The sequence below is a fragment of the Hippopotamus amphibius genome, chromosome 5, assembly GCF_030028045.1.
Source record: "Hippopotamus amphibius kiboko isolate mHipAmp2 chromosome 5, mHipAmp2.hap2, whole genome shotgun sequence".
NCBI classification, from domain to species: domain Eukaryota; kingdom Metazoa; phylum Chordata; class Mammalia; order Artiodactyla; family Hippopotamidae; genus Hippopotamus; species Hippopotamus amphibius.
In genome coordinates, this window is record NC_080190.1 from 38,923,102 (window position 1) to 38,938,243 (window position 15,142).

A 15,142-nucleotide genomic window follows, 5' to 3' on the forward strand; every position below is an offset into this window, starting at 1 on the left:
CTTTCCAAACTAGAAAAGGCCACTGAAGCATCCTACAGGTTTCAGTCTCTAATAAGGTAATGTCACTTGCTATAACCCATAAAAAAAGCTCTCTGAGGTCCTTAATAATTTTTTTTTTAAAAAGTGAGGGGGGTTGTTGACATCATAAAGTGAGAAAATCACCGTGAATTCTCCCCAGCCTTGTTGATAGGTTCATTTCTTCCCATGACCTCATACAAAACTATTGCTTTGGAGTTCCTAGCACTTATCCAAGTCCCTGGCTGGGCCTAAATTGTCAGTCCTTCTGGCTCAGGAAGCTGCTTTGCAGTCACTTGAGAGACTTTGACCAAAGATACCCTGTTTCTTCCTTGGCATTTTTGTCTGTTTCATTTGTTACTTTCTTTTTCTTCTCATTTTTTCTTTTTCTTTTTCTCATTTTTCTGTTTTCATTTTCTTTTTCTTTATTCTTTTTACTCACTCCTTTTTCAGTTTTTCTTATTTGTTTAGTTTATTTTCACTTTTGTCTGGCATTTTGTTTTGACTCTGTCATAAAGACGAGTTCATGGAGTGAATTTGAACTGATTTTCTTTTGATTTTGACCAAGCTTCTCACTAGCTCTTCCCAAGTGTAAGCTGACATTAGGATACCCTAACTCCAAGCGCAGCAGTGAATTCAATGTGCTGTAGGGCCTCTGAGCCTTCTCTGCTGAGGAGAGACTCAGATTCACCTGGTTTCCTCCAGACCCTCGAGACCATCGGCACGGGAGACTGGGCCACAGTGAGGTTGGCCAGCACATCCTGGCTGGGAAAACAACAGCCGTGAAGATTGTTGATGAGACTGGACAGAACTCCTTCAGCCTCTGGAGACTGTCCCGAGAAGCAGGAATCATGAAGGCTTGGATCATCCCAACATAGTGAAATATTTGAAGTCACGGAGGCTGAGGAAACTCCGCCTTGTTAGGAGGACGTTAGTGGAGGAGAGGTGTTTGAGTACCTCGTGACTCACGGCAGTAGGAAAGCAAAGCAGCTGAAAGCAGAGTCCACCAGACAGTGTGCGCTGTGCAAATGGTCACCAGGAGGGTACTGCCCACAGAGATTTGAAGGCAGAAAACCTGCTCTTGGATGCGAACACGAACAGCAGACTTTGGCTTCAGCAACAAATTTACCTTCTACAACATGCTGGACACCTTCTGGGGTGGTCCCCCTCATGCTGCCCAGAACTCTTCCTGGGAAGAACCACAGGAAGTCATCCTGTCTACACTGGTGATGGATTCCTGCTTTTTGAAGGATGGAAACTCAAGGAGCTGTTGGAGCAGGTATCAAGCAGGATGTATCCACTCTTATCAATGGAACATGAAAATCTGGTAGAGAAATTTCTCATTCTTGATCGAACAAGAATGGCCCTTTAGAGCAAATCGTGAAGGATCCGTGGATTATTGTTGGTCACAGATATGAAGAACTAAAGCTCTACATGGAGCCACTCTCTGACTGCAAGGACCCCAGAAGGCTGAATTCATGATGTCCATGGTTACACGTGGAGATAGAGATCCAGGACTCACTGACAGGCCAGAAATACAAGGTAATGTTTCAATATCTGCTCCTGGGTTATAAGAGATCTGAGCTGGAGGGCTACCCTGTCACCCTGAAGGCTGAGGCGGATCTACCCTGTTGGTTAGATCCGCCTCAGGCTTCAGCAGATCTAACCAACGCAGTCCTCCTTCCCCACCCTCCAGGAACGGCACAGGGTCCTGCCAACTGCAAGCAGTACATTCCCACCTCTAACTGCTACTTGAAGAACACTCAGAGGAGGAATGCAGATCTGGAGGAGGGTCAGGGGACAGGGCAGAGGGCCACAGCACAGCCAGCGTGTCAGCAGAGGAAGAAGACCACCCCTGTCCCCCTTGCCAACAGTGCCCTTTACACCAGCACAAATCAGAGCAGGAGTTCCCAGCATTGGGAGAGAGCCAGCCTCGGCCAGGCCTCCATGCAGAACGGCAAAGACAGGTTAACCGTGAGGGTCCAAGGCCCCTGTGGCTTCTGCTTCTGCTACAACCCACCCCCCACTCCCTGCACCAGGAATCCAAGTGCAGCCCAACCCAGCCTCTGGGCCCCGCCCCACTGGGAGTACCTGTGAGGAGCCCAAGCCCAGCACAGCCCCCAGCCTGTCCCCCAGCCTGTCCCCGTGTTCACTCGTCTACCTGCAAAGTCAGCAGGGAGTGGAGCCCTGGGTCTGTCCAAAGGGAACTTCGCCCACAAAAGCAGCCCGACAGGTGCCAGACCCAGAGTTTCTGCCCTGAGGTGAGACCCCAGCCTCTGCCCCTGTCAAATGGTCAGGGGGCCACTGGGACCTTCTCCAGGAAGTTCAAGTCCAGATCTACAGGAAGAAATTGAGGTTTGCCAGAACAACCTGAATGAACCTGACAGCAAAGACAGAGGGAAGACACTCCTCCCTCACGTGGTGGGCAGCAGGGGCAGTGATGGAGACCATGAACACTGGGGAGCTGGAGGAAATGATGTGGAGACAGGAGAGGATGAGGGGACAGGAGAGGATGTGGAGACAGGAGATAATGAGGGAGCAGGAGAGGATGCAGGGGCAGGCAGTGCTCCACATAAGAAGCTGCTGGTGCAGCAGAAGCAGGACCAGCTGCTGTGTGGGCAGCTAGGACTCCCAGGTGAGGAGGGCAGCCTCCCACCCCAGGGGATTGAAACGCAGACCCCTGGCTCCACGGCCTCCAGAAGCATTGCCTTCAGAACTGCTGCCCAGGGACCAGAGGAGGGGCTGCTCTGAGCTGAGGCCGCGCTTGCCCACCTGGGCCAAACCGCAGCCAGGCCCGGCACCTCCGTGGAGCCCTGCTTCTCTTTCCTTCCACCTGCTGGGGAGGCACAATGCCCTGTAAGATAAACACAGGTGACTCCAGTGAGAACACACAGCTATTTACTCAGAGCCGGCTAGAGGAGTTGCCACTATCACTTGCATTTGGTGGGGACCCCAGGCAGGCAGGGAGATGTGAAGCTCCCAGGTGGAAAGGGAAGGCTCTGGGTGTGTGGATTGGAGGCTGCTGGCACCTGGAAGCTGGAGGAGGACTAACTAGAGATAGACATCTTATGTGATTGGTTTAAGAAGCATATTTGGCTTTCTCTGGTTGGACCTGAGTTGGAAGGGGAGTATAGATGTGGGGAGGGGGAAACAAAAAGGAAGCTGGCAATCACTGATGCCAAGTTCTGATGCCTGTTGCTTTACTGCAATAAGGAACCCAAAGTGCGACTTAGCAATTTCAGCTACCAGGTTAAAGGAGCCACAGTCAATGTAGATCCATTAATTCTGGACATCTTTCCGTCTTGGAAAGATTAACGTGCGGGTTAACTGTTCGAAGCTCTTCCACTGGGGGAAATTCCCATAACTACTGTCCTTCAGAACCACCCCTAAATGGGGCTAGAGTGCTACAGTTGTCTACTTTGGGGAGGCACCAAGCATATCATGCAGAACCATGTATAAACTGGTCCAAACAGTCTCTTCCTTAGTCAGCTGGTCCCATGGAACTCCCCATGAGGCCACAGGTGATGACAGAGAGAAAAGGCAATGTAGAAAGAATATGAGTCATGGGAACCTTGCCTGTGGGACTTCCTTGCGTCTTTAGGTCCTACATGGGCTCAATTCCACCTACAGCATTTCTTGATGATGGAGAGCTCCTGTGCACACCCAGCTTTATAGTTTGATGGGTCAGGCTACACCCAATTCATGATGGGTAGCCAAGTCACATACAGCTTGATGGCCCATCATCGAGTATTCATTCAACCTCTACCAAGAGTCCTGGACAAGGCAGACACTCTTCCTCAAAGAATAGTAACTTTCAGAGGATGACACAGCTATGTTCCAAGATCCTAAAAGTGTGTTCTGTGATTCACCTGACTAAGGCTCCATAGAGCATCCCTATCTGTCACAGACACTTTGAGCATCTCAAATGTGTTGGGTCGTATGGCACAAGTAGTAGAGCAGCTGGCCTGCGGCTCAGACCTGTTGCAGAGCCTTCTCTCGATCCGGGTGCACTCAAAACTGGTAGCCTTTAGGGTTATCCAGAAAATGGGTCCAAGTAGCAGGCTCAGTTGAGGTACACATTGTTTCAAACCCCAAGGAGGCCCACTAGGCTTGGTGCCTCTTTCTCAGTGGTAGAAGGGAGCAGATGCAGCAACTTGTACTTCACATTGGAAAGTACATGTCAACATGCCCCAGACACTGGACTCCTAGAAATGCCACTAAGATGGCAGACCTCTGAAATGTTAAGGGGCTTATTTCCACCCACTGATACACATGTCTTACCAAGGTGTCTAGAATGGTTGCAACTTTCTGCTTACTATGTCCAAATCAGCAGCATACCAACAGCATCCGAGCAGACCAGCATGACGTCTTGGGAAATGGAGAACTGTATCCCTGAGGTAGGACAGGGAAGGTGAATTTCTGGTCTGGGAAACAAACGGCTTCTATTGGTCTTTACCTGCACAGATAGATAATATGGCATTTACTGCATGCATAGCTGCCTGTCACCTGCCCCAGGATGAGTCAGCTTGCTCCAACAATGAAAAGCTGGAACAGCAGCTAAACTGAAGTAACCATCTCATTAAGTTGAATAAAATCCACAGTCCCCACAATGCATCTGCCCTTTGCATAGGCATAATTAAGCAATCCTTTAAAGAGAAATTGGCACTAAGACCACACAACTAACAAACGTCAGACCAGAATTCTGACTCCAAAGTCTAAGCCCAGGTCCTCACATCTTAAGATCTCAGCGACTCTGTAATCACATCCGGTTGCCATGACAAATTGGACCTGCAGATTCATTACTAGGACTTAATCTCAATTTCTGGTAAAGAAATTAAAAAAAAATTGCCCTGTCAAATATGACATAGATTGCAAAGTAGATACCCAAATATGATCCAGTTCTGCAATAACCGAATGTTCTCTGATGAAAGTCTGAATGGTGACTGGCTTTCTAGATGGCGGTTTGATAACAAATCAACATCCTTAATGGCCGCAGTGGGCGCAGGCGGCGGGGCTGCGGGCTGAGTGTCCATCAGTCTCCAGCCTCCCTCCTGCGTCCCCGCCGACGCGCTTGGAGCCCCGGCCCCGGCTCCTGGGACTCAGGCCGCAGAGTCCGGTAGAGCAGCGGGAGGCGCTGAAGCACCAGGAGAGACTGTGACAGCGACAGATTCACTTGCAGGCTGCCCACCGAGGGAGAAAAGAGCTTCGACTCTGTGGCCAAACTGCAGAACGTGGGGAGCTTGGAGGAAAAGCGAACGGTCTCATCCTGGCGGATTAGCCTGTGCACCAAGGCGAAAAGCCACTGCGGGAGAGGATGTGGACACGGATAAGGGCCAGAATTCTGACAGTGATTCGCGACATTTTATGACCCGTTCCTGGCTGTTCCTCTGCAGATACCAGCAGGTCATCTACAGCAACCTCACACAAACAGGGACTGCGCGTCCCCTTCACGAACTACAGAGAGACTTCAGGGGCGAGTCGGCAGTGGGCGAGGGCCGGCCTTCCAGATGCAGAGCCCGGGCGCCTTCCTCTTCCGAAGACAGTGAGCACCTCCCTCAGCATCCACATTCAAGGCAAGCAGAAGACACTCCAGCTGTGACAACCCGTTTATCAATAGGTGACAATGGATCCCAAGGTGAAAATCACCCAGAAGAAAACACAAGTGCTGTACCTTGATAGGCCTTCACAGTGGAACTCGGAAGAAGCCTCGTTCATGGAAGGGCTAGGAGTTAGACCCAAAAACCCCGTGCTCCCACCACATCAAGTTAGAAGGAATGTATTACCTTTTGTGATTAGGTGAGAAGAGGGGCTGCTGGTTCCTCTGAAGGAGGAGGGCACGAGGGTAAGCAGCGTCTCAAGGGCACCCCAGCAGCTGCCCTTCCGCCGCCTCCCCATCCGCCGCCTCCCCATACACCGGCTCGGCTGCTTTCCTGGAAGGATCTCCGGCACTTCAGCAAGTGCAGAAGCAGTTATGAGGAGACGCAAGCCAAGCTCACAGGACAGAGATTAGCTGAAAGATTGAATATTAAAATGCAGACCTATAATCCAGAGGGTAGACGTGGGGGAAATACCAAGAAGTAAGGGATGAAGACGCTGATGAGTTCTCTGATGATGTATTCTGCAGATGGGCATTGGATAATCTCCTAAATCTCTCACTGTTGAGACGTGGTTATCTTCTATCAGACTTTTTAACAAGCATCGAGGTCAGTGTCAGACACTTTTGAAGGCAAGCATTTTACAAAGTTACACTAAGGAAACTATTGAAAAAATGCCCAGTTCATCTGTCAGAAGATGCCCTTTATGTGCTTGTATATTTTTAACCACATTGTATTACAGTTTTGCACTATATCGTGCATTGGTCTGAGTACTGCTTATAATAGAGTACTTTCTTTTTTCTTTAAGCCGAATGAAAGCAAGTAAGTCCTTTTTGTCTTATTCTCATCTCTATCAGATAGTACTTTCTACCTGTCTTTCAGTGAAATACTCAGTTGTGCCGGGTGTCACATAGACTGGATTAGAAAGACATAGCATCCTTCTTTTTTGGATAAAGAAGTGAGCAGTCTAGAGAATTTTATGCATATTTGCAAGGGGTTACTGAAATATTGGACGTGAAGTACTTAGGAAGACATGCATAGGAAATGCTTAACAAATGTGTTTCCTCCTTCTGCCTTCCCTTAGAAAGAATGTTATCTTTCATCTTGTTGGAAATAAGGACTACTTTTAGTAGGAGCTAGAGCTGAAGGGTCTTTCTAGTTAGCCAAAATTTCCTGGAGCAGCCTGGGATCTAGGAAAAGTCTAAGATGATGGGTGGAGGTGAAGGGAGTACCCATGCCTGTGCTTTTCCTGTGTTGAGTTCTTTGATCTAACAGGGCATGTGTTCATTTACTGAATGTTAACATTTGGAAAGAAAATAGTTTCAAAAGTTACAGTTGAGGGACTTCTCTGGTCCGGTGGGTAAGACTCCAAGCTCCCAATGCAGGGGGCTGGGGTTCGATCCCTGGTCGGGGAACTAGATCCCACGTGCATGCCTCAACTAAGAGTTCACATGCTGCAAATAAAGATCCTGCATGCTGCAGCTGAGACCCAGTGCAGCCAAAATACAATAAAATAAGATAAAATAAATAAATAAATAAATGAAGTGCTTACCCATTTAAAAAAAAAAGCTTCAATTGAATCGTCCTCTTGCCAATATGTCTCTTTAAATTTCCCCCAAAGAGGGGGAAACCTCTATGCTGCAGAAACTTCAATCTCACTTATACACACCTTCATGTCATCTTAAAGGATTGTATGGTTGTCTCCAGAGAAGTTAACACTTACATTACTAAAGATTTCTTTGTCTAATATGTTGGCATCTTTAAACAATGTTGAGAGAAGAATAAAATATTAATTAGAATAAATAAGAAAAATCCTTAAAGGAGAACCTATGTTAGACCTATAAGTTTTATTTCAAAGACTTTATCCTAATGGCATTACCATGGACAGTAGCTGATATTGGTTTTTAAAAATGGAAATAAACATCCAACAAAGGGGAGTTGTTAGTAAATTATTGTACCTCCAAATGACAAAATCACACATGCAGCGTGATTTTTAAAATGTTGACTGACAGAAAGATTTCCAATATTAAGTGGGAATAAAGTAGACAACTGAATAATATGTATAGTATGAGCCCACTTTTGTAAAATTTGGTATGCAGAGGAGAAAAAGTTTAGATGTATATACACCAAAGTGGAAATTATATTGAACCTATATAATAACTAAAGGCCATTAATAATAAGCAAATAAATTGAATTTATAGAAAAGAATTCACTATGAGGAAAAAAGTTAAAAAAAATTAACCAACATTTATTGAGTGCTATATTCCAGATTTATTATAAGTGCTTTACACATTTTATCTTGTCTAAACCTTGAAATGGTCTTAGACACTACTAATTTTATTTTACAGATGAGAAAACTGAGGCAGAAGAAAGTTAAAAGTCTTGTCCAAATTTGCACAGCTAACAAGTTGTAGATATTGGCTCGAACTTGGGAGGTCTGACCCCTGAGTCTGCACTCTTAACCACAATTCTGGACTTCCTCCTACTTCCCTCTGTCAACATAGAGTGTAGAAAGTTCATGTGAACATTATCTTGAATTTCCCTGCTCTAGCTCCATGTTCCATCCTTTTCCATCCTGCTCTGTGAAGTGGGAGGATTATGGAATAGACTGTATTAACAGGTTCCTATATCCTCCAGCTACTGGTTGGGTTTTGTCAATGAGGAACACTTTGCAAAAGATTGAAGGGAGGGAGACAGTGATGGTGAAGAGTTTATTTCTCTGGTTCTCTCCCTGCTGAGAGGCTAAGGGCTGGGTCATTCTACTGAAGGATACTGTTCCTTTCAAGGGGGCTTCTTTGAGACTCTTTCCTCCCGTTTTCCAGTAAGCATCTCATCTCTTTGGGCCTCGGGATAGCTAACAGCTGTGCCGTCTTGTGATTCCCTTACCCAACAACTGTTAAATAGTCCCTTTGTAAATCAGCTCTCTCAATCATCCCATTTTAAGTGTCCTAGTTAGAATCGAAACTGATACAAGTTGTGATCCCTATTTTCAGAAAGCGGACATTGAGCATTTTGGGTATATACCACATGAACAGGAAAGTTGAAGATAGTATAAGAATCGATCATCTGTAGGAGTAAAGTTGATGGTTACAAACTAAGATATTTTAAGTTGCACATTCATGGCCACCTGCACCTTATTCTCCATTCCTTATTTTCCTCTTTTAGACAGATTAGCTGTAGAGATGTCTGTAAAGCACGCTGCATGGTGATCAAGATGCTTTTTGAAGTTTTGCAGTCTAGCTGTCGTAAGTAATTATATCAAAGTAACTCTCACAGCAGTTTTCAGAGCAATTTTCAGACCTTGTGACACACGTGGACATTGAGTCATAGAGCATTTTGTAGACAGCTCTTCATCTGGAACAGATTTATGAGGTCATTAGATAGGACCTCTCTAGAAACTGAGAAATAGAAAATAGAAGCTGAGACAGACTTGAGTCAAAACATTTATATAGACTCCTTAATATAATACACAGTTCCTTCCCTGCTTTCTCAGTCCTCTAATGTTGAGGCCCTTTTTGTTAACTGTTGAACTATTTCAGAAGTCTGAACACAATGGACATTTGAGGACTTGCAACTTAGGAGAAGCCAACAGAAAAGGTGTGTCTACAGTCAAGCACTGCAAGTCATGACCTTGTCACTCTTCCACTCCCTTGAGGCATCAGCCTTCTTCCTTTGTACCCGACATTATTGACGGTGATAGCATACAGAAGTTTCATTAAAAAGAAAAATACACATTTTTCTAAATCTGAGGCAGTGAAAGAGGCTTTAATTTTCTGCTCTGACAGCTTAGTTCTGACTCACACAGGAAGAGAAAGTGTTGGAGGAGGAGGTGGAGAGTAAGGAGAAATTCTAGAAAATTGCCTACACAAATAAGGAACAAACCAGTAGATATGAAGGTACAGAGCATCTTTAAAGCTAATGCTGCATCTGCTAGTTCTGTCTATAGTTGTTTCCTTAACTATATTCAGATCCGTGCTCTCTAGAAAATGCCAATAAATTCTGTAATGCTTAGAGAGACTGATCATATGAGTGTAACTGTAAGACTGGTCTGGTTGTCTATAATTGTTGGCACTGAGAATTGACACCAGTTTCCGTATTCTCAGAGTTTACGGGGTAACAAGAATCCTGTGGGAGAACCCAGCACTGCAGACCACTGTGGCCTTTACTCAGGTCTCAGTCTGCTCTCTTTCACACCTTCTTTTCTCCTAAAGATCCCAGGGATTTAGCCTGGTTTGTCTTTTCTTTGGAAAGTTCCTTTTCTATAATGAAATGAATGGTATGGACAAAAAGTATAATTGCCTACTCCCTCTCTACTTTAATATCTCCTCTGAGGTTTTTTTGTTTGTTTGTTTGGTTTTTATTTGTCTGGTTTTTGTTTTATTTTGAACCATGAATCATTTTTTTAAAATAATAATATGTTACAGAACTCCAACAGAAATTTGTGAATTATAATATGATGGGGGTATAGAAGGTGCTGCAGACAAATTGTTTAAAGATGTAAGCACAATTTCATTGTTTTAAAATATCATGTGGTTGCGGAAATCGAATCGGTCTGTCGAGAAACCAAGCACCACACTCGGAGGGTTGGAGAACTCAGGTTTATTAAGCCAGCAGTCCCAGACGAGCTAACGCTCCAAAGTTCTGGGGCCCTGAGCTCAGGGTGAGCTTTACTTTTATAGGGGTCAGTGCACGTGGTTACAGTTAGCATTGGTTGATTGGTTACCTGGTTGCTATAGGTTACGGGCAGTTACAGAGCGTGGGAGTTGCTATGGGTTACATGCAGCGGGTTTCCAAACAGAAACTTGCAGGAGCAAGAACAGAACATTCCATACTTATCAGAACATCTTAAGGTTACAGTTGGTTGTTAGGTCATCTTGTTCGTATCTCGGTGCAGCAAGCAGATTTTACAGAAGCAGAGCAAGCATGAAGTTATTTCTAGCTGAGTGCAAACTTCTAATTTTCCTCTTCATTCCCCCTTCTTGATGCCCCTTAAATCTTATAAGGCATCAACCTTTTGATATTCTAGGCCCAGGGGCTGGTAACCTCTCAGGGCTAGGAGGTGTGCGGTGGCCCTCCTATCCAAGGTGGTTTCATCTAGGCTGCAAATTATCCTCGTGAATAATGGCAAGAGGCAAGGTAAGAGGAGGCAGGTCCCAAGGAGGAGTAGAACTATTTTCACAAGAGTTTTGAATCCTCCTAAGTAAGAGAACCACCCCCCCAAATAGCTCTCTGGGATTCCATCCCTTCCAAGTCTGGACTGGGACATGAGCTATTTTAGTCATCTTGTTGGTTATTTTTTTTTTTTTCATAACCTTGCCCTTATCATCTATCTGTAGACAACAGTTACTGAGATTGAGCTTTCCACAGACACCCCCCTCTGCAGCCAGTAAGTAATCTAGGGCCAGGCAATTCTGATAAACAGCATTATGCATCTTGGTTTGTTGTTTTGCTAATAACTTAAGAACCTTGGCCGTTTCATTAGTAATGATTTTAACTACCGCCTGGAGTTGGATAATTCTGTTAAGCATGTAAATTGGGGTTCGGTAGCCCCAGGACCCAACTTCTGTCCAAGTGGCTGGCCCATAATATTGGATTATGTGTTCATGAGGCCACTCATCATCTTACCAGTTCTCAATCTATAGAGACCTGCATTTCCTGGTGAGGCCTCTGTCTTCATAAACTGGGACCCCTAATGATTTACCTTGGGCTAAGGGAAGTAGGAAAACGGAGGATTTTTTTTTTTTTTTTGTAGGGGGGGTTTTGCTAGTCAAGAGGAGCAGACATCACCATGTGAGGATTTAGTGTTTCTCCAGATATGAGGAGATGCAAGGGTTGGGCTCATAAAATCAGCTCCTGAAGACATCTAACTATCTGAAGACCTGTTCCGCCCATCCTCCAAAGCACAGAGTGCCTCATTCCTGGTCTCCACCTGAATTCCCTTCAGGAGATGTGGAAGGTCAGTACCTACAGCAGCACAAAGTGATTTAGTCCTTGTACAGGCAGATGGCAAGTTCCAATTTGTAGTTGACAAGGGCCCCTCGTGGTCATAAATTCTACCATGCTTTGGGAGGCATTTCATGACCATTTTGTCCCATGGTGCTAGGAAGGCTCATTCCTAGGTCTGATGAAGATCTCGCCGATAGGCCACTCAGTGTGCCAGGACTGGGCTAGGTCTTTGTAACAAAAGCCAAAGCTCTCTGGACCACCTGTATTCCTAATCTGTTATGGTCCAGGAAAAATTCCCTCTTGTTGCATCTTGCCATATCCAGAGTTACACTATTAATTGATCACATACAGAACTATATATTTGATCAACTGCTTCAAGTAGCCTAGTCATCGTTATTTTTGTTGGCGGTTCCGTCACACATTTGGTAACATGAGAAGCAATAATCTTGAAAAGCAGGCAAAATACAAATGATATAGCTAGTGGCATCAATAGAGTTACAAGTAAATACCTAAGCCAAGAGCTTCCCACACCAAACCAGTTTTTGAAGAGGTCAAGACTTTGGAGTGGGTTGCAGAAATCTGAGCAGGTATTATTAATTGGCCAGCCGAGGGGATCCCCGAACAGCACTATAATTTTTTTCTTTTTTTAGAGCACATTTCCTAAGGGACATCCAATTAAAGCCTTGGAGGGGAGAAACCCACCAAGGCAACCCAAAAGTACTAGTCATAGGTAACTGGCCACAAACCCAACAATTGGATTGATTTTCAAAATTAGCATAGGACTGTGCCCATGAAAAACATTTGATTTATATGCAGAGGTTCAAGAAGTCAAGAAAAAATTATAAATGCTCATACGAGTCAGGTCCAGAATGTTGTGCTAGCTGTCTACTTCTGATGTCGGCTTCTTCTCGCCCTAGTGTGAGTGTAGTTTCTCTTTTGAGAAGTGTCCTTCTGTCTAGGTTGTAGATTGTCCTTTAAATTACATCCTTTTAGTATCCATAATGCCCTGGTTGCAGGTTGTGGGGCATCTGGTTTTCATCCAGTGATAGATTACTGAGATAAGCTTCAGAAACAAACTTAGAGTGTCCTTTTAAAAACTTTGTTGGATTTTACATCACTATAGCACAACAGCAAGGAACTATCCAGGGAGTGAATCTTAGTAAATACAGACCTCCATCAGCAAAACTGGCACTTAATATTTATTGAAACATAACCTTTTTCTCTCTAAAATTACCCTCATTTTTACCTAATGTAACCAGATTAAGGCTAATTTGTTTGCAAAATAAGTCTGGTCTCAAAAGAATCTTGGCCTGATAATTTATGTAACTATAATTGATCATATAGGCTTTTGCCTTTGTTGAAACTTTTATAAGGAGTCTCAGACTGGACTTTTTTTAAAAGATCTCTCAGGGGTAGGAAAACCATACCAAGGGCTTGGGCTTATCACAGATTTTTACCTAACAGATGTAGGTGAATTCCTCCCTTTTCAAGTTTCCCAAAATACCTTGCGTTTTCTGTACCTGTTAGTGAGGTAAAGAAAACCCTAACTTATTTGATAAAGCTGCTGGGAACCTAAGAGTTTCCAGTGTCTGGAGGGAACAGGTAGAGAGAAAAGATAAATGTTTCAATCCTTTTTACAAATGTATAATTTATCAAATTATTGTAAATCATAATTAGTTTGAAGGGAAGGTTTTCCTTACACCCGGAAAACACAGATTTAAACCAGTAATTTTTTTTCTTTAGATAGAAACCATAGAATTTATAACCACATTCACCAGTTTACTCAGTCATATGCAACATCTTTTTTGTTAACAGCTTATGAAACCATCAGGTTTTTGTATTAGGATTTTTTAATTAATTTTTTTTTATCTTGTTCAGCATTATGGTCTGAAAGTCAGAAACTTGTATTTATCCAAAAGTCCTTTTTATAAATCTTTTTGAAGAGGAGGCATTTTTGCAAAGGCATCAGAATAAAACCAGAATCATCTTAAGACATAAGGCCTAAGAAGGCGTGTTTAAAATCTGATTGCAAGGTCAGTCAATTTGGTTACTGTTGTGACATACAACATTTTAAGATAACAACTAGAATTATGACTGATAATATTTTACCAGGACATATCAGAATTTTAGGAACTCCATATAATTTCTAGAATATCTATATTAATAACAATTACCATGCATTAAAATCTAAGATTTATTATTTGCTTGACAATACTTTTCATGTAACAATGTACCAAATGAACCTAGTTTATATCTGTCTTTGGGATGTTTCAGGGGCCCTTTGAAGCATCCCAAAGTTACCTAGAGGTCAAAAGGACTTTATCAAAATTTGTTTTAGGAAGTTTTGTCAAAAATACCAAAAAGGGTTTAGAACATTCAATCAGATAGGCTTACAGGTCACTGTGAAACAATAGTTGTTCACTTAGCCAAAGTAACAAGAATAGATCACTTAAAAGGTAAGAAAACTTAAAATCTGTTATCAAAAGGCAGTTCAACATTTTAAGAAAACTTGTCCTCTTAACAGAGAGAAAAGCCAAATTCAAGTTTTGCACGGGCTTACTTTTAAAATTAATTTACTCAACTAAATTTATCTAGACTTAGTCAATCCTGATCACGCACAAAACTCTTTTCTCAGGGTCCACTTTCCACAAACCTTCTTATCACTTTCTTTATCATTACTTTATTTCCCATTCAGAAACAGCCACCTATAGTCAGACCTATTTTCTTTTCCTTAATAAAATGTAATTTCACTTCTCATGCCTTCTTGAAAACACACATCCTACTTTTCTTGAGCAACCATGAACTGTCCTTTATGTTAGCATTCTGTAGATTGGTGAATATAAACACCAGTAATATTTTCTGAAAACATTTGTTTTCTTTACAGAATGTGACACCAAGCATATTCATCAATAATCCTAAATATCCTTTTGTCTCTCTGTAAAAGGAAGCCAATGTTCAGTAATTAATGTTTCAGTATCTTATTTTATTTGGGAATGATCTAGCTAGTCAATAAACTTTCATCACTTAATTTAGGGCAACTCCAGAATTTCTAGTTACCACGATCTGGAGAGACTATTTTAGGTAGATATTCCTAAAGCATAATTCTTCTTGACAGAGTTTATCTAAAAGCTTCTATCTTATTTACATTTTCTTTCCTTAGAAGTTTCTTTACATCAAGTTACTTTCCTTGCTGACAAATTTGTAACAGATATAATAAGATTATATTTAGTTTAAATTACACCTAGGCACAATAGAAATTTTTATAAAAATTATACTTAATGTTGGTGACTCTAAAACATGTCTATATTAATCAAACCAACAAGCTTAAGCCATCTTCAATACCAGATATCACTTTAGTACTGAATTTTCCAGATGTCATGAACCTGAAATTCATTCTGGCCAGATTATTTTCTATTTCTGCGTATTTATAAGCACTTAATTTTTTTAAGCCAATTAGAGCTCTTTTATGAATTCTTTTGGCAATACCATACACCTACAATGAACATATAGATACATATGAATACACAAACACAGAGGCCTCCTAATTCTCATTCTAAAATTTCAGTACTGAGTCAGGTACAACATAA

At 42.8% G+C, this 15,142-nt stretch overlaps 1 pseudogene; it reads left to right on the forward strand.

Moving 5' to 3' along the window:
* Positions 1-654: 654 nt before the first annotated feature.
* Positions 655-2,112, forward strand: LOC130854197 (serine/threonine-protein kinase MARK2-like; annotated as a pseudogene).
* Positions 2,113-15,142: the final 13,030 nt, after the last annotated feature.